Here is a 5,020-nt window from a genome sequence, read left to right as displayed (position 1 = left end):
GGGTAACAGTTTTTACCAGAACTGAATTCACAGCAGTTCTGTTTCTGTTTGGACAGCGCTGTGAAAAAGTGCTAGTCATCTTCCTGATTGCATAATTGTTACGCTTAAATATTTCACATCAAACTGATTTTAACATTTGACAAAGATAACCTAAGGAAATAAAAGAAAAAGGAAGGGGTTAAATGATTACTTATTTTAGTAAGGGGGAAAAGTTATCAAAACCTACCTGGACCCATGTAAAAAAGTAATTACCCCTCTTGTTAAATTATAAATTAATTGTGATTAGCCACATTTTTGGAAAGCTGAGTTCAATTTCACTAGCCACAACCAGGCCCGATTACTGGCAGACCTATTGAATCAAGTAATCACTTCAATAGAACCTTTCTGAGAAAGGGAAGTAGAGTAAAAAATCTCAAAAAGAAACACACAAGAAAATCAAGAACACATTTGAAACAAAGTCACTGACCTCTGTCAGTCTAGAAAGGGTTACAGAGCCATTTCTAAGTCTTTGGGACTCCAGTAAACCACAGTGAGAGCCATTATCCACAGATGGAGAAAGCTTGGAACAGCAATGAACCTTCCCAGGAATGGCTAACCTACCAAAATTACTCCAAGAGTGCTTCAGCGGCTCATCCAGGAGATCATAAATGAACCTAAAACAACATTTAAAGAAGAACTGCAGGCCTCACTTGCCCCAGTTAAACCCCAGTTACCTGTTGAAGTTAATGGTCTTGCTGCTGGGCTTTAGAACTAAGCTTTAACATCACTCTGGGTTCTTGGGTAGCTTAGTGTTAGCATGCTATTTGTGCAGATGCTTTGGTCAATAATAATGTCATTGTAATAACTCCATGGCAGACCAATCCACGTGTCAATGCTTTTCAGCATGCTTTGTTTTCTCCCATGGTTGCTGTACAAAGCCTCGGCTGCAGCTTTAAAGGTGACAGCGGAACACATTACCAACAACAACATTCTAATGACATCACAGATTTTTAAGCCGGCGAGGCATGATTGCAGATGCAGCGCAGGTGAGTCCATCTCCCCTGCAGTGGCACCGCAGACCACTACCTCAGGTCCTGTGTTCCTCTAGATGAAGCCATATTTGACAAAATGGCGAGACAAGATGGCACCAGTATGTTCGGCTCGCCGTCACTCCACCTGTTTTCTGGTTTTCTGTTTGCTGTTCATTGCCTTAACTGTGGAAATTAACTCGCTCCGGACTTATGACCGAAAAACTCTTTTTATCATCTCAGCAGTGACTCAGCAGTGACAGCACCTTTGTCCTTTGTTTTTGATGGGCAAACAAGCAGTGCGCCTCCACCGCTCGATGCCATTCCGCCTTACCTACGTCGCACCTGGTTCCTCCCTCCCAAGCTACACCGGAGAAAACGCTGGAGAAGACGAGGGAAGCGAAGTGGTCTCCTGGCTTGTACAAAGGCATTCCTGTCACTTTCCTGCCTGGCTGATCCTCTCCTTGTACAAATGGGTTTCTGCTACTCTGCCACTGTGAGAGGCTCACTCCAACCCAGAGGACCCTGGGTGCGCACTGTCTCTCCAACTCCGCCTGGTGCTGCTCCTGTTTCACCGGTGGGCCCGCTTCTTGGCCCGCGCTTCCTTCAGTCGTCTGGTTCGCTCCTCGCCATGCCGGCGGTGGCGTTCTCCTCAGGCGAGCGACTCTCTTCCACCTCCGGCCCGCGCCTGATGCCTGCTCCTTTCCTGCGTGACTCTCCAAGTACGTCGCTGGTTGCTCCTGTTCCGGGTGCTGGGTCATCAGCTCCTCTACAGCTGCGGATCCACAGATTTGGTACCGTTATTTCAAACCTCCGCCCACTCAGCCGCACATCAACCCCGATGACAGCTACTGATCTCACCTTATCTATGGCTTTGATCAACACTCGATCCCTCTCCAATAAGACGTTTCTGCTCAAGGATTTCTTCTCTTCTCATGAACTGGATTTTATGTTCCTGACTGAGACCTGGCTACATGCTGGTGAGACTGTGGCTTTCTCTGAGCTTCTTCCTCCAGGCTGTTGTTTTTTCAACTCTCCCAGGTCTTCTGGCAAAGGTGGAGGCCTTGCCTGTGTTTTTAAATCAGTTTATGACTGTCATCAGATTTCATCTTCCTCCTTTTCCAGCTTTGAACTGCAGCTTTTTAAACTGAACTCATCTACTCCATTACTGTGTGCAGTAGTGTACCGTCCTCCCAAATTCAACAAGGACTTTATCAGTGAGTTTGGGGAATTCTTATCAGGACTTTCAGTAGATTTTGATCATTTTCTTATTGTTGGCGATCTGAATATCCATGTGTGTTGTCCATCTAAACCTCTGGTTAGAGACTTTGTATCACTGCTGGACTCTTTTAACCTGACTCAGTGTGTGTCTGGCTCTACACATGAGAAAGGTCACACACTGGACCTCGTCATGTCTCACGGCCTGAGTATCCACATCTCTGAAATTTGTGAGAGTGCGTGGATCTCTGATCACCTTCCTGTTCTGTTTTCTGCCACTGCACAATGTTCTGTTGCTGCAGTTAAAGCTCCTTCACGCCGCCACCGGATCATCAATACCCATGTACCATCCCAGTTCTCTGCTGCTTTCAACAACTCTGAGCTTTCCACGGTGGACTGGATTGACTCCCTGTGTGCAGAAGATTTAACTGCTCTTTTTAACTCAACATGCACTTCTATTCTGGACTCCATCGCTCCCCTAAAATCACTCCGTCCCAAAGCTCACGCTGAACCCTGGATTACAGACTCTGTTCGTGCTCTCAGGCGCTCCTGCAGGTGTGCTGAGAGAAAGTGGAAAAAGGACAAGCTGCAAATCTCCTTCAATATCCTGCGAGACTCTCTTTTAACTTATCAGAAAGCTGCTAAAGAAGCTAAGTCCTCCTACATATCTAACCTGGTCAGCAGTAATGTCCATAAACCTCAGACTCTGTTTCGTGTTTTAAACTCCATTGTTGATCCTCATACGTCCACCTGCCTCACACCTTCTGCCACCCTCTGCAATGACTTTTTATATTTCTTTGTTAACAAGATTTCCTCCCTGCAGTCTGTCATTCCACCTCCACCTTTCAATCCCTGTGTTTCTCCCTCGTGCCAATCTGCCTTTAACCAGTTTGAGCTAATCTCTCTTTCTCAGCTGCATGAAACAGTCTGCAAGGTCAAGTCTACCAACTGTTCCACTGACGCTATCCCCTCTCGTCTTCTGAAGCAGGTCCTGGACTCAGTTGGACCTGTCCTTCTGGTCCTGATCAATGCCTGTCTCAGCTCTGGTTGTTTCCCAACACTTTTCAAGCATGCTGTTGTTCAACCTCTCCTTAAAAAGCCTAACCTGGATCCATCTATACTCTCTAATTATAGGCTCATCTCCAATCTGCCCTTTCTGTCCAAAGTACTGGAACAAGTTGTCCTCAGGCAGCTCCAGTCATTTTTAGACAACAACAGTCTCTATGAGAAGTTTCAGTCTGGTTTTAGAGCTCGTCACAGCACTGAAACCGCCTTACTGAGAGTTTTTAATGATTTGCTTTTAACTGTAGACTCTGGTTGTGCTGCTGTCCTAGTAACCTTAGACCTGACAGCAGCCTTCGACACTGTTGATCACAACATACTGTTATCCCGCCTAGAACACTGTGTCGGTTTGAAAGGTACTGTTTTAAAGTTTTTCCAGTCCTACCTGGATAACAGGAGTTTTTCTGTTCACCTCGGTGAACTGTCATCTCCCAGAGCTCCTTTAACTTGTGGTGTACCTCAGGGGTCCATTCTAGGCCCCCTGCTGTTCATTCTGTATTTGCTCCCTCTGGGCGATGTGCTGCGCAAACATAACGTGTCCTTCCACTCCTTTGCTGATGACATTCAGATCTACCTCCCTCTGAGGTTAGACTGTAAGGACTCTCTGCAGCCGTTATTCTCCTGTCTGTCTGACATTAAGACTTGGATGGCTCTTAACTTTCTACATCTAAATGAAAGTAAAACTGAAGTCATTGTGTTTGGGCTTCCTAAAGACCCCAACCTTTCCTTTGATTTTATGGGACCCCTAACTTCCGAATGTACTTCCTCCATTAAGAGCCTCGTGTTACTTTTGACAGTGCTTTTAAATTTGATAAACAAATCAGGTCCGTAGTCAAGGGATCTTTTTATCATCTACGGATTTTAGCTAAAGTCAAGACCTACCTGTGCAGGAACGATCTAGAAAGGGTGGTCCATGCTTTTATTACTTCACGGCTGGACTACTGTAACTCCCTTTATGCTGGTTTAGATCGTTCCTGTCTGCATCGCCTCCAACTGGTGCAGAACGCTGCTGCTCGCATGCTGACCGGTTCCAAAAAGAGAGACCACATCACTCCGGTCCTCTGCTCTCTCCACTGGCTCCCAGTTGCTTTTAGGATTGATTTTAAAATTTTACTGCTGGTTTTTAAGGTTCTTAACGGTACTGCACCTCCTTACCTGGCAGAGCTTCTTAGCATTTACCGCCCCAGGAGATCTTTGAGGTCAGCAGACCTGATGCTTTTAGATGTTCCCAGGTACAGATTAAAGACTAGGGGAGAGAGGGCTTTTGCTGTGGCTGCACCCAGACTGTGGAACAGTTTACCTCCTCACATCAGACTCTCCACAAGCCTAGGAACTTTTAAAACTGCTCTTAAAACTCACCTCTTCTCACTGGCTTTTAGCAAGGTTTAACTTATTGTTTTAACTTATTGTTTTATCAGTGAGGTGTTTTATGTACTTGTGTTTTATTGTATTTTATATTTGTATTTTATTGTACAGCACTTTGGTCAGCCTTGGTTGTTTTTAAATGTGCTTTATAAATAAACTTGACTTGACTTGACTTGACAAAATGTATGCAATGATATCTTCAAGATTATTGGAAACTACTGATTGAGAACATAAGCTCGTAATAGGAGTGTTAACTGAGGTAACTCAAGAGAGAAGTAGAATCGTTTTCTCATATATAATCTGACTTCTTTTTGCAACCAGAGGAGTCGCCATGTGCTGAATGCACATTTGAGACTCTTCTACATTAG

The 5,020-nt window shown here is 45.0% G+C and overlaps 1 pseudogene; it reads left to right on the top strand.

The window, feature by feature from the left end:
- The first annotated feature begins 1,479 nt into the window (after nucleotides 1–1,479).
- LOC146369164 (uncharacterized) lies at nucleotides 1,480–4,676 on the top strand (annotated as a pseudogene).
- The last annotated feature ends 344 nt before the right edge of the window (nucleotides 4,677–5,020 follow it).

Source organism: Perissodus microlepis, chromosome 17 (genome assembly GCF_051167445.1).
Source record: "Perissodus microlepis isolate ML-2025 ecotype Zambia chromosome 17, ASM5116744v1, whole genome shotgun sequence".
Taxonomy (NCBI): domain Eukaryota; kingdom Metazoa; phylum Chordata; class Actinopteri; order Cichliformes; family Cichlidae; genus Perissodus; species Perissodus microlepis.
This window is presented reverse-complemented; position numbering and strand designations above follow the sequence as displayed.